Source organism: Corapipo altera, unplaced genomic scaffold, assembly GCF_003945725.1.
Source record: "Corapipo altera isolate COAL_440 unplaced genomic scaffold, ASM394572v1 23, whole genome shotgun sequence".
Taxonomy (NCBI): domain Eukaryota; kingdom Metazoa; phylum Chordata; class Aves; order Passeriformes; family Pipridae; genus Corapipo; species Corapipo altera.
Window position 1 is genome coordinate 12,497,259 of NW_020884878.1, and position 15,488 is coordinate 12,512,746.

The window sequence follows — 15,488 nt, forward strand, 5'->3', positions numbered from 1 at the left end:
TAGCAATGGCTGTACTGAATTTGCTAGAACACAGGGACATGAAACATACAGCTAATATCTCTGCTTTACATAAATGTTTGATACACTTTTATAAATGTGTAAAGATATAGTTAATTTGGTAATGGAGCTTAGGATAGAGTGGTGGTGTTAAATGCTCTACTTCATGAAAGAAATAGGATACCTCATTAAGTAGTCTTAAGTATAGTAAAGAGTCAGTTTGGGTTTGTGGTTTTTTTAATTCTTTGGGAATTATTTTAATCTCATACTGATAAAATACTGCTTAATGTAGATGTTCTTTTTCCTGGGAAGTTGTTTTCTTAACGAATGTCAGTAATATACTGCATACAGCTGTTGCTAAAGTTTGGAGAATGTGGGCGAACTGTCAGTTTATATTTGATTGTATTAACTGACCATAATCTTGCCTGAACAGTAACGTTTATTGTTTCTGAGCTAATATTGCAGTCACATTGAACAAAATGATCAAGGGCTTATCATGCACCTCGTGTGCACCTGATTAAAATGCTGTTGTACTCTAAAAACTCAACACTTGACACAGGAGTAGCAGAAGTGTCTGCTAAGGTCAATGGTGTGGTGGTATGTTCTTTCATGATGGGGTTCTCTGTAAGGGGTAGCACACACAAGAATTTCTTTATACTAATGCTGCTGATCTGCATGTGGCTACATGGATATGAAGCGTGTCAAGTCCTTTGCAACAATAATTTGTGATAAATGGCTGTCTATAAATGAACAGATATAGAACAGATATATCTTTTAAAGTTGGATTCAAATTCTTAAAAAAAAATTTTTCAAGTACTGTTTTCCTTTTTTGTTGTGAGTATGAATTGTCATACTGAAAGTATACAATATTATTAATTACAGATGCTGAGAAAATATATGTCTCAGCTATAACATTTTCTTGAAAAATAATTTATTTGTATGGTAAAACCTCAGAGCACGATAATGCAAACAGTGACAGAAGTAAGCTGAAAATCAATCACATGTGAATGTGAGTGAACATATAGATGATGAAAAATGTCTTACAAACCAAAAGTGGACAGAAAAGTCTCATTCAGTTTTTAAAGCTAGCAAGTGTAAATCAGATCATAAGGAAGAAAAGAAGGCTTTCGAAATCTGCTTTTTATGCTACCGGGCCTTTAGATTGATAGAATTGCACACTAGAGGTTTATTAGTACTTTTGTATGTATTGGTACTTTCCATACAAAAAATTACCTAATTGTATCATATTTCTTTCATATAATTATCTAGTAATGAGAAAATAACCTGTTTTTCAGAGCCACCCCGTGGAAGAAATCTTATACTCTTTTATGCAAGTTTGATTTATAGACATGTACTGCAGAGCACAGTGAATATGAGACATTCATCTTCCTATGTCTAGTTGCTATGGAAACATAGTACACAGTACAATGTCATTCCAGCTCTGGTGATGCCTGCAGTAGTTTATTCCTTTGTTGTGCTTGTTTCTTAAGCAACTGTCTTGCAGCCTTTCATATTATCACACTTCATCACCTATACAAGTCTTTTTCCTTATCTCTTGAGAACCATGTCCAATGGAAAAGATGCATTTTTTTTGTCTACCCATGCATATCAGTGTATGTACTTTTTTTGTTTGTTTGTTTTCAGTCCTGGGTTAAAAGCTTGTCCCATGCACACAAATAATATACCATTGCTATAGAGTTGGTAAAAGACAATTGCAAACCAAACTGAACATTAGTGTAAAGAACCTGACTCAGCATCTTTATTTAGGAAGAAAAAGGTGATCTTTATAATTAATAACAAAAAATTCTAGGGGTGTTGAGGGGAGCAAGAGTCAAATTGACTGGTTTTTATGTTCAGAAGCTGTATCCTAACACAAGTTCTTTCTCAAGGCAGTACCTTTCTCATGGTTCATTACACAGGGAAATGACACATAATGAAGGGTGTATGTGTCCCAGGTTCTGCCTAAGTGGGGTGATACTTTGCAAGAAAACATGAATTAATTCCTCAAGATAGATGTATCTTTTGGCTAGTATTAATAATGAGTTTTGTTTTGCTTTTCCTATCTATAACTATTACCAATTTTGTAATCAAATTACTTAACAACATACTTCGCTATTTGTGGGGGTTGACTGTGGCCAGTGACTCACTGACTGTCCCCACAACGGGGTGGGGGAGAGAATCAGAAGAGCAAGATCAAGAAGGCTCATGGGTTGATATAAGGGCATTTTAATGAGTGAGGGCAAAGCTACACTTGCAAGCAAAGCAGAATATGGACTTTATTCACTACTTCTCATCAGCAGGCAGATATGTAGCCACTTCCTGAAAGAAGCACACCTAATGGTTACTTGAGACAATAGACACCATAACCACAAACATCCCCTCCTTCCTTGTCCTTTCCCCAAGGTTTTATTGCTAAGCATGATGTCAAAGAACATTTGGGTTTGGAAGGGACCTTTAAAGATCGTCTAGTCCTACCCCCTGCCACAGTCAGGGACACCTTCCACTAGACCAGGTTGATCAGAGCCTTAAACATTTCCAGGGAAGGGACATCCACAAGTTCTCTGGGCAACCTGTTCCAGTGTCTCACAACCCTCACTGTAAAAATTCTTCCTTACAACCCAACTAAATCTTTTTTTTTGAAAGTATTGGCCCTGTCACTACAGGCCTTGGTGAAAATGTCTGTCTTTCTTATAAGCCCCATTTATATATTGCAAGGCTGCAAAACGCTCTCCCTGGAGCCTTCTCTTCTGCAGGCTAAATGGCCCCAACTCTCTCACCCTGTCTTTTATTGCAATAATAGGTGATAGTATAAGTCACTTTACAGCATGAGCAACAAATTTCATACGGTAGGGAACATCCCTTTGGTCTGTTTGAGTAAGTTGTCCCAGCTCTGTCCCTTCCGAACTTGTTACCCACCTCCAGCCTACTCACTCGGGGAACAGAGTGGAAAAAATTAAAACTTGGAGGATGTGCAAGCACTGCTCAGCAGTAAAAACACTGGTGTGTTATGAATACTGTTCTAGTCACAGATCCAAAGCACAGAACCATTCATGCTACTGTGAAGAAAATAAATCCATCCCAGGCAGGCCAGTACACTACTGTAAATTCAAATTATTCATTCATTCTAATTCTTGTCTAGTAAAAAACATCACTAGCTTAATCCTGCAGGACCTGGGCATACTGCTCCTATGAAGCAGCAAGCCATTATACATCTATGTCGTATCCAGTGAAAGCATAGATCTTTCACTATAAATAAATCTGACAGCAAATCATCCTAACAAAAATTTTAAATGGAGTTTCTAGCAGATATGACTCAAGTCTATCTGTTTTCCCAATCCTACAGAAAATTCATTAAAAAATCTGAACTTTTTGCATATCACTTTTTCTGAAGAGAAAGGGACTCATAAATAATTTGACATAAGCAGAGATATGAATTGTCACAGGTTTGAAAGCCAAACCTATCATGCGAGTGTTATACAATATGCCGCACACATATTTATTCCTTCTAAATAGTTCAAAATATATTTTTCTAGTTTGTGAAAAATTACTACATGAAATAAAAATTTAAATATTTTAAGTTATTAATTTAAATTTATATTTAAATTAAAAAAATTATACTTTTTCTATTTTTTAGAATACGTCCAAACAAGTATTTACAATTATGTTAGAAAATTTAAGTAAGTCACTGGTTCCGACTTCCTGGTTACCACTCCTGCATTCTGTCATTGCTCTTCACCTTGAGGTGAAGAGCAAATTGTTTTAACATAGATGATTCTTATTTCACACGAATCCTTTTTATTTTCCATTGCCATAGAATAGGGATATGCATGTGGTCAGTTGCCATAATGCATTCCTGGTGATACAATTAGAATGTGGCAGCTATAAAATAGACATCAAAGATTATTTTTTTTTTTTGAATAACATCTGTGGTAATAGCAGTGCACCTGCCAACATGCCTCAAATATGAATCAGTTCTTTTAGCAATATCTTATATTTATTCAGTTTGGTGATCTCTTTACAGGGACTACCTACACAGATGCTGATTATTTTTTAATTGCATTGGATGATAGAAATTGGAGAAAAGACTGACCCAACCAAACTAATTTCAAATAACCTATTAAACAGCCATTAGATGACAACAATTCTTTTTCTTTTTTATCCAAAGCTGAACCTCTACCCTGAAGAGAAAATTGTTCCTTAAGCTCTTTCAGAGCATACATATTATTAAAAGTAGATTTTTGTCCAGAGTTAAGAACAAAAAATTTTTTTGTAAAATAAACTGCATCTTCTATTTGAAGTGTAATCCGTGACATATGCTGATAGAATGAAAACCTGTTGTTTTACTTTTATCAGTAACATAGAATATTTCACTTGGAAGGGACTTACATTGTTCATCTACTCCAAATGCCTGACCAATTCAGGGCTGACCAAAAGGTAAAGCATATTGTTAAGAACTTTGGCCAAATGCTTTTCAAGCCCCCAACTGACGGGCTTGAGGCATTGGTCAACTCTCTAGGAAGCCTGTTGCAGGGTTTGATCACCCCCTTGGTAAAGAATTGCTTTGTAATGGCCAGTCTAAACCTCTCTGATGGAGCTTCGAATGATTCCCATGTCCTGTCACTGGATCGCAGGGAGAAGAGGTCAGCACCTCCCTCTCCACTTCTCCTCCTCAGGAAGCTGTAGAGACCAACGAGGTCATCCCTCAGCCGCTTTTTCTCCAAACTAGACAAGCCCAAAGTCCTTGGCTGCTCCTTACGGGACATTCCTTCCAGCTTTTTTGACCTCCTCTGGACACATTCAAGGACCTCCACATCCTTCTGAACTGTGGGGCTTAGAACTGCACACAATACTCAAGGTGAGGCCACACCAAAACTGTATACAGTGGGATAATCACCTGTTCTGACTGACCGGTTATACTGTGTTTGATGCACCCCAGGACGTGGTACACCCTCCTGGCTGCCCGGGCACATGGCTGACTCACACTGAGCTGCTGCCAGCCAGCATTCTCAGATCCCTTTCTGCAGGGCTGCTTTACAGCCACTCCTTTCCCAATCTGTACTTATGCCTGGCATTACTCTGTCCGAGTGCAGACTTTGTCATTTTGACCTGTTAAATTTCATCCCATTAGTCATTGTCCAGAGCTCCAATATAGGTCCCCCTGCAACGTCTCCTGTTCCTCAAGAGAACCAACAGCACCTCGCAGTTTGGTGTCATCAGCAAACCTGCTAATGGTGTGTTCCTGCATCCAGATCACTGATAAATATATTGGACAGAACTGGCCCCAGAATTGAACCCTGAGGCACAGCACTGGCGACCAGTCACCAGCCAGATGTAGCCTCATTCATTACAACCCTTTGAGCTTTGCCCTTCAACCTCTTCTTCACCCAGTACACCATAAAACTGCTCATCCCACAGTTGGACAACTTGTTTAGAAGGAAGCTGTGAGGGGCAATATCAAAAGCCTTATCAAAATCCAGTAAAACTACATCCACTGTCTCCCCATCATCCACTAGGCAGGTGATCTTATCACAGAGGGATATCAAACTGGTTAAACAGGACTTTCCCTTTGTGAACTCACACTGACTGTGTCTGATGATTGCATTATTCTTTAAATATCTTTCAGTATCACCTAGTATGATGATCTCCATAATTTTTCCAGGAACTGAGATTAGACCAACAAGTCTGTAGTTTCCTGCATCTTTCCTCATATCCTTTTTATAGATGGGAATAACACTGGCTAGCATTCAGTAAGCAGAGACCTCCCCAGACTCCCAAGATCTGTGGCAAATGATAGAGAGGGATCCTGCCTTAACATCTGCCAGTTTCTTCAGAACTCTGGGATGAATCCCATCAGTCATGGACTTGTGAACATTCAGCTGATACAGCTGGTCCCTTACAATTTCAGTGTCCACAAATGGAAAGTCACCATTCCCACACTCATGGTTGTCTGACTCAAGGGCTCGAGCAGTCCAAGGTCTATCAGTATTATTAAAGACTGAGGTAAACCCCCGCATTAAATATAGCAGAATAATATAGTATGGATAGTATGAATAATAAAAATAGCAATAACTCTTTTTCAGTAGCAAAGAAATGTTTACAAAGTCTAGGGTCCCTTTTTAGTAGGAAAAAAAAATGACAAAAATAAAAATAAGCCAGTCTATGCAATAATAAAAGAACAGTCTTTTGTCAAATTGTTAACCAGTTTTCTTTGGATTTAGATTTTGTTCTCTTTTCTTACAATCTCTGCTGCATTTTGAGAAAATGAGTCAGCATCAGAAATGCAACACAATTGAAAAGGGGATATTGTACTATTACATCCTAACAAAACCTAACAGCTAATGTAAAAAAATACATGATGACAGTGCTTGTTTTTAACATGAAAACCTGAGTTATTATTTGATTTAATAAATTTAAGTGAAGTGGCAGCACGTACTCTCATAACATAGCTGCACAGTGTCCCTTCATCTTCAGTATTCTGTTTAAATTAAAGATATTATTAATAAAATTGAAATGATGCATGTGCTCTTAGCAATCCTTATATTCCTAAGTTGGACAAAGTTTATAAAAATGTTCATATTTCAGCTTTACAAGAATTTCTGTGGGATTTTTAATTGACTTCTTTTAAAGCTTGAAGGATAATGGGTGTCTGCTCATGGATACCTTTGGAGCTTACAGGCTGGTTTCAGTGAACTGTACGAAGAGCTGAGATCAAAGAAATAATTGGATTTCTGCAAGTTTCATAAAAATAGGTGAACAAAGAAGAGAGAGATGCTATAAGTGCCCCCAACAGAGGAAAGGAATGTTATATGAGTTAATGAATCTTAACAGGCATCACAGAGTCATGGAAGCCACAACTTAGAAAGACCCAGCTGTGGAGAAGACAAAGATTCCATCCCAGACTCTCAAGTCAATCAATCATAACATGCAAATCTATAAGAAATCAGGCATTATTATTTCAGCTGTTCACAGCATTATTTGTTTAATATGATTTATAACTTTGTATTCATTTCTTGTAATATCTCCCTCAGAAGTTTGAAAAGCAGAATGCCATAAATCCTGAAAATTTAAGATGATTTCTGAGTTTTTACAATGTATCCACTGATTTTTTTCCTCCAAATCTCTTGTAACTTGTGCAAATTATCTTAAAAAAATCTATTATGTAAAGAAGATTCCCTTTTAACCATGGAATCCTAGAAAAAATAAGATTACAGATACACTTGAGCATATGTTGCATCTTCTGTTTTGGTACAGTAATGATACTACAGAAGAGGAGTTTTCAGTACACAAGGATGTACCATTACAGGAGGCACATTTTATTGGGGAAATTTCTGTGTGAATATGGGAAAAAGTCTTCATTGTTGAGGAGAATTGCCCCACTGTAGATTTCTGTCTCTCAGATGTAACCAGAAATTGTGTCTTCAGATTTCTTCACTGTGTTTGTGTACTGTAGTAGTTGTAGGAGAGGTAGTTGATTCATACTAAATTCACCTTTCCTTTGGAAAAAAGATCTTTCATGGCAATTTCTCACCATATTGATATTTGGTTTCTAGCCCCTAAAGTCTTAATATTTTAATATTTCATCCTATCTCACCCCCTCCCTATGAATTCACAGCTATTTTTTTCCATATTTACTTCTTTGTTCATGTCCTATTAACTAGGAACAGGAAAAAACTTGTTAGATAGTAAAGTGTCCATAACTATTCTTTATCTGGAACATCTGATGATGCCCATTGTGATAGGTAATGGGGGAGGAAACTACTTATTTGTCTGATGTCCTCTCATTCCTTTGTTGCTGTTGAAAACCATTCTTTTTCCATAGTTCCTCATAATTACATTTCAACCAGGAACACTCAAAAATGCATATGGAGACAAATACATTATCTTTCTTTGAAGATAACCCATCACTTCATGTTGTCAAATGGCCTGCAGAAACAGGTAAAGAAATTATTTCAAGTTCTTCATGATTCGAAGTCTTATTTTCCAAGCTGATTATGAGTCTTTGCTGAAAGCGAGCCAGATTCCATACTTAGAATGCAGTTTTGCTGTTGAGAAAGTGATCAATGATCTCTGTAATTTAACTAATAAGTACATTAACAAAGCAAAAATAACTATTTTTTGTGACTACCTTGTATTAAGGATTTTTATTTTTTATTTTTAGTGTATTTTTAGTATATTCTTAGTCAGACACACACAACTGTGTTTTATGTGTGTGTCTTTGTCCCCTGATTATAAGCTCCTAGTACTGTTAATCTCTTTTGGAATCAAATAATTTTAGGAAACGAGCAAATAAACAGCCCTTGTTTTCTTGACAGATAGTTTTGATTTCTCTTGTCTACTGCAACTGACTGTGTGTCTTGCTTAATCTAATAAATACTAAGCTGTTTGTCTTACACACCTAAATCGCAAGCTTGACAGCAAATCTCGTCTTCATTCTATTGTTTTTTATCTGCTGGGTTTTTCTCCCATGGGTAACATTAATATGGTGTATGTACTACAATACCAAATGCAATGTTAATTCTTTATCTAAGTTAGTGAATATAAATACATAGTGGCATTGTCTTCTGCTTATGCATAAATATGCATAATATTCTGTGACTAGAATTTTTGAGTATGAGTGTTATTCCAATTTAAGGACCTAATAGATTTTTCCTTATATTAACTCTATAGTGAAAAATAATAATGATTCTGAAAAAAAAATAACATTTTAGAGTAATTTGAGATAAGAAGAGTTTGGCAATTGAAACCAAATAAAATAATAATAATAATAAGAAGAAGAAGAAGAAGAAGGAGAGAGAGAGAGGAGTAACACCAGAGAGGGACAAGTGATGCACAATACCATTGCTCACCACCCACTGAGCAATGCCAAACCCATTCCCCAATAGCTTTTGGACCCTCCCAGCCAATCCTGACCCACCCCATTTATATACTTGGCATGCCATTCTGCTGTGTGAAAAATCCTTTTGGACAGTTTGGGTCAGCTGACCTGCCATGCTGCCTCATGGATTCTTGTGCATCTGTTCACTGTTAGAGCACAGGAAACTGAAAAGTACTTGACTTAGGGTAAGCCCTGCACAGGAACAACTAAAACATCAGTGTGTTATCAACATTACTCTTATGCTAAATCCAAAACACGGATCTGTACCAACTACTAGAAAAAAATTTATCACTACCAAAACCAGGACAATACAGAATCACACAGAATCACAGAATATGCTGAGTTGGAAAGGACCAACAAGGATCATTGACTCCAAATCCTGGCCCTGCACAGGACCATCCCCAAAAGTCACACCACGTGCTTGAGATTATAATCCCAATGCTCCTTGAACTCTGTCAGGCTTGTTGCTGTGACCACTTCCCTGGGGAGCCTGTTCCAGTGCCCGACCACCCTCTACGTGAAGAACCTTTTTCTAATATTCAACCTAAACCACAACTTCAGGCCATTCCCTCAGGTCCTGTCACTGGTCACCACAGAGAAGAGATTAGTGCCTGCCCCTCCTTTTCCCCTCACAAGGAAGTTGTAACTTCAATGAGGTCTCCCTTCAATCTTCTCTTCTTCAGGATGAACAGATTAAGTGACCTCAGCCACTCCTCACGCAGCTTCCCCTCAAGGCCCTTCGTCATCTTCATTGCCCTCTTTTGGACACTCTCCAATAGCTTAATATCTTTCTTATATTGTGGTGCCCAAAACTGCACACAGTATTCAAGGTGAGACCATATAAGACCTTTTAGATGTTAAAGGAACCATTATCTACTACTGCAGCTTTAATGGGAAATTGTGAAGCATTCTTAATAGTTTTTAGGTTCATTCAGATTAAATTAGTTTAACCTTCTGAAAATCCGGAAAATCCAGCATGATGGCAGATATCCAGCCACAACCAGCTGTGATTTACCTTAGGTGACCAGAGAAATATGGGATCTTTGATTTAGATGCCTTGTTTGCTGAGGCTGCTGCTGCCTAAACCATGCTCATATATGAATGATATCATATATTAGAGAAAATCTTAGATTAAATTGTTGTATTGATGGAACTTTTGATTTCTCCTCTCTCCTTACCCCTTTTAATGTTTCTTAGTCTCAGGAAGACATGTATAAAGTGGAACAAAATTTTTTGAATGAATGGAAAAACTAGGTTAAGATGAAGTTCCATGCCAAAGAATAAAGCTTTCTTCTATGCATGAAAAGAGTGATTCAAGACTGACATATCATATAACTGTAAATTTAGAAAACACACATCTTGTGCATTGGCTGTGGATGGTGCCATTTGGCATACTTTCACAGAGTGGTACAGAATACTTTTGTCAGTGCTTGAATATAGTATTGATTTAAGAAGTCTGTCTTTATTGTATAATTCAGTGAAAAGTTAAAGGCCTTTTGAAGGGACTCTGTATGTGCTGATGTGTAGAAGAATGACTTAAGAGCAGGTAGCTGGAGCACATTACAACATGCTGCCTGCTCTGGAGTGGGAGACACCTTGGCTTTTCATTCTATATGGTGAGTTTTGATCAATACTACCTCTATTTTTTGTTTTGTTATATGGAATTCTGGTTTTCTAGGGAAGTAAGTCTTATGCATTCACGCTTTCTCTCTACCCTGCCTTAATTATTGTTAACACATTGGTCTACTTAAAATTGTAGCAACATGGGTTGTTTTCCAGCTGAGGCAGAAAACATGTTATTAATTCATTCTGAGAAATAGAAGCAAGTTATCTGTTAAGCCTGTATTTACTAATTTCTTACGTATATGTAGTTTTTAAACATGCCTAAAGCTTCAATCAATTACGGCATATACTCTATCTTACTTGGCCAAAAAACAAGGTAAAAGAAAAGGATGAGAAGCATGAAAAGAAACAAAAGTATTGTAAAGTGAGAAGTCACCAAGGAATCAGGTTATTGTGGTAGGTAGATGAAGCAAATCTATGGAACGCTAGATTCATTATTTCTTTACTCATTAAACATCTTGTTTCTACTCCTGTAAGTAATTTTTTTTTCTAGACGAGAAAATTGGATTGATACTGACAGCATCTGTTATTTGGCAAGGCTAATTCCTTAGGACCTTATTAACCCCTTTCTACCCTGCTATAACCCTGATTGCGTTTTTGAAGACAATTTATTAAAATATTCCATGACTCTGAAATAATGTCGGAGAATAAAAATTAATAGAGTTAAGGGAGACTGAAGGATGATGGGTGATTGAATTTCTTTCATATTCTATAATATTTTATAACCAAACTTTTTCAATTTTTAGTGTTAAATATGAATGCTTAAAAGTAGACACCTGTGGTGTTTGTATAGTAAGTCTTAACAGTCTTTCAGAGAAAGCTTACTGAAGTTAATTTGTTTGCTATTCTATGTAGCTTTCAAGAAACATACAATACCAAAGTCTTCTGTTTCCTAATGCATGAAGTAATTGGTTTATCCAAGACATTCTGTGTTTGAAGTCCTACATTTGCTCCTGTGTCTTAACTACATCAAATTTACAGTTCTCTCTACCTCCAAGACCTCGTTATATTTATGGAACAACCTCTGTCTTGGATGCTAATTCATGTTGTCTTCTGCCCTTCCTGTGTCTATTTTTGGTTAAGCCTGTATTTACCTGTATTAGCCTGTATTTCCTGTATTCTTAACTTTATACCTCTGTCCATGTTAATAGATACATTTCTTCATGCAGAATATTTTCTGTACAGTCTTTTTTTTTTTTAATGAAAAGAGATAAAAATCAGAAAAAGGCTATCAACACTGAGTATTAAAACTATATTGGCTGTTTAGGAATTATGTAAAAAATTGTATGAATACTCTTAGGCAAGTTACTCTGAACGAGGTTTGAAAAAATGTGGAAATCAATAGCAGAATGGAATGGGGTGAAATATTGGAAAGGAATGACACAAATAGGAAGTAGAATGTGTTCACAGATAAGTGAATGTATGTACTAATGTTATGCATGTTGCTTAGCAACAGGCAGTAAAAGTGTGGATGAACAAGTAAGTACAAAAAGTAATTAAAGGAAAAAGGCATGTGCATGGCATGGTATGGATAATAACCAGGAATACAAAAAAGATGAGAAAAGCAAAGATGGAGAAAAAAACAGATTTAAAGAATGTTGAGAGAAATATTGAAACTTTTTTTGTTCTTTGTAGACTGATTTTTTTTTCCTGTAACATTAGCTAGAAAAAAATTAGGCAGCAACTTCCTCTGTAATAGTGCCTCACTGTAATATAGCTTACTCTAAGGAAAAATACATTTTGAAATGGGAATTGACTATAAAGAAAAATATAAAAACATTCCAACTAAATAATAAATGTAAAATACAATAAAAGTTTATTTGGCAACATAGGATCAACACAGATTTTTAATTACTTCAGTTACTTAGAAAATGAGCATTTGAAATAATATCATTCTTTTTTAGCAAGAATCCAATTTTCCTGCAGTTTCTGCCTCTGAATTGCTTCTTCAAAGAATGTGTTCATGTTTTTCCTCCTAAAGTTTTATTTTTCTAATACTTAGACAAAATTTCCTGTAGTTCAGTTTTTCACTTAACTGTCTTCAAGTACGGTTTGGAATTTATGAAGAATTTTTTATAAAAATCTATCAAAATAAATATCAGCCTTTTTTCTTCTCTACACCAATGAATTAGAAGTTATGTTAAGGGTGTCTAACATACACAGATCAATGAATGTGTTTAAAATTATTGTCTTGTAAGAGTAGTGAGAGGATCTGTGGTTTACATACCTGCCAAAGGATACCATGTACTCTTCTGCAAATTTCTGTACTGTCACCACAACCCAGCTGCAGCATCTTGCACTTGACCTTGTTGAAGTTCATGAGGTTTGCACAGTCCCACCTCTCAAGTCTGTCAAGGTCCCTCTGGATGGCATCCCTTCCCTCCAGTGTGTCAACTGCAGCACACAGCTTGGTGTCATTGGCAACTTGCTGAGGTTGCACTCGACCCCTCTGTCCATGTCTCCAAAAAAGATGTTAAGCAGAACCTCGTTACTGGTCTACTTTTAAGTGTTCAAAGCCAGGTTGGATGGGGCCTTGAGCAACCCAGTCTGGTGAAAGGTGTCCCTGCCTGTGGCAGTGGGGATGGAACGAGGTGATCTTTAAGGTCCCTTCCAACACAAACCTATGATTGTAGGATAGATTTCAACTCTAATCACTATTTGAATACTATTATACCTGTACTTGTTTTTTGTGTGTTTTTTTTTTTGAAAACCTGAGAAACTATGTTTACAAACTTTGTTTTAAAGTAATATTGAAGTTGCAGAATCAAGCAATCAAAGATGGATTTGCTGTATGTTTTCTTTGAGACATTTGAAGATTATGCATTTTGTAGGGGTCTCCAGTTATGTGACTATATATTGCTTTCTTTTTGTTTTTAAAGAAAGAATTCCAGTTTCTTTGTTTCATTCTGACTCATCAAGTGAAATTATTCAATTAATGAGCATCTGCTCAGTGTTATTGCTGCGTGCATGGCCTTGTGCCTCGCTTAATCCATACCATCCAAAGTTAATTCAGGTATAATTAATCAAACTGTAAAACCATTTTCAAGTTACTGTATCCTCTAGTACTGTACCACTAGTAAGTATTGAGACTTCCAGAGTCATAGCCTGTGGTTCTTAAAAGAGTAACCACCTTTAAAAAAACCCCAGCTAGATGATTGGAGCTTCTTTGGGACAGTAGAAGATAAGAGGTTAATTTTAATTTTTGAAGGTGTGTAACAGAAGTACATTCCAGTTTAAATTTTCAGGAAGATTCCAATGTTAAATGGGCCCTTTAAAACTTAGTCCCAGGTTGCGTATGGAATTTATTTACTAGATAGCTTTTGCTGGCTGTTCCAGTGTTTTCTTCAGTCCAGTGTTTGCCTTTGCCTCATCATCTGTTTTACACTTAGCTAGGTCACAGTAAATAGCCATGTACACAGTTTTCCAGAGTACCAATGTACAAGTAAGTCTTGGGACTGTTAGTATATCACAGATTTAAGTGTGAAGATGTTGATGTCCCCAAACATCAACAAAACCCCCAAATTATTCCAGTTATTTACAACACATTACCTAAACCCAAAAGAAAACCCTTTGTCAGTAGTAATACTTCCTCCTTTCCTTCCTCAGTCTGGATGCTTTTTGCATAGACATCAGTGATTCTAATTCTGTGATTAAGGGCAGTTCCTACAATCCTATTTGTAAATACTTGCAAATATCTTTGCTGTCTCTTTTCGCATGGAACACCTATTCTTAAGCGTCTAAGGGACAGGAAAAGTTTACCGACAGCAAGACTACTGTTCATCTTTTCAGCCATGAAAGCAAAAGAGTAAAGAATGGAAAACCAAGCTGAAGAAGATTTAAAACTCTCTGGTCAGTATTCACAGTTAGTTTACAGAGGGAAAAGAGACAGATTTAAATGAATGTTTAAAACTTGCTGAAGTTCTCCAATGTGTATAAGTATTCTAACAAAAGTGTTAGGAATATTACATCATTATCAACTTCTGCAAGGAGCCCAAACTAAGTAGTATCTTTCCTCTGGTATGATTTCTACTGGTCTTTTTAAAGGTGCAGTATCAGTAAAGAGATATAATATTCCTTTATAATTTATAATTGATCCCTCTGTGGAAAATCAATACTTTGTGTGGAATATGCACTAAAAGTGTAAAGTACTTATATTCTTGCAATGTAGGTCTGTCTTAATTCAGAAGCAGTGAAATAAACAAAATGAATAAGTAATCTGACTTGCAGAACACTGGAACCAATGAACTCTGTATACAAACATAGCAACAAACGTCTCCCAGAGGAGACAACAAAGACTTGTAGAAAAACTGGATGAGAATGCTTAAATAGAAAAATTAGATCCAGTAGGTTCCAAAATGCTTTTAATCCAAAAATTGTGGAATTCTGTGCTAATACTTAGTTTGCACATCCTTAATTTTATGTGAGGTTTAAATTAGAAAATTAGAAACTTATTTTCAATATGCAACTTGCCTCTAATGAAGATACTATTTAAATGTTGGTGGAAAGACAAGAAAACATTTTTTAGTGTAAGGGTTGTCACAACACTGGAACATATTGCCCAGAGATTATAGAGTCTCCATCTGTGGAGCTATTCAAGAAACAACTTGAGACAATCCTGGATAAGCTAGCTGGCAAGGGAGTTGGACCAAGTAATCTCCAGAGGTCACTTCCAACCTTAACAGTTCTGTGGTGACAATGAATTAAAAGATATGTGTGTCTGTTCTCAAGAAAGACTATGATTTCCAAGTACTCCATAAATATTAAATGAAGTCAAGCTTCCAAGATTTTTGAAGGCTTTTTAGAATAACATTTTGGACAAACTTCGATAATGTTAACTATCAGTTAAAATTTGTCATATGATAACAGGAGTGAAGCAAAGGGGTGATAATAGAACTGAATGAAAGAATTTCATTTTGCTGAAAGGATATACTTTTTGACATATGTTTTGGCTCAAATGAGAGAATAGTTGTCTAAAATATGCATTCCATGAAAT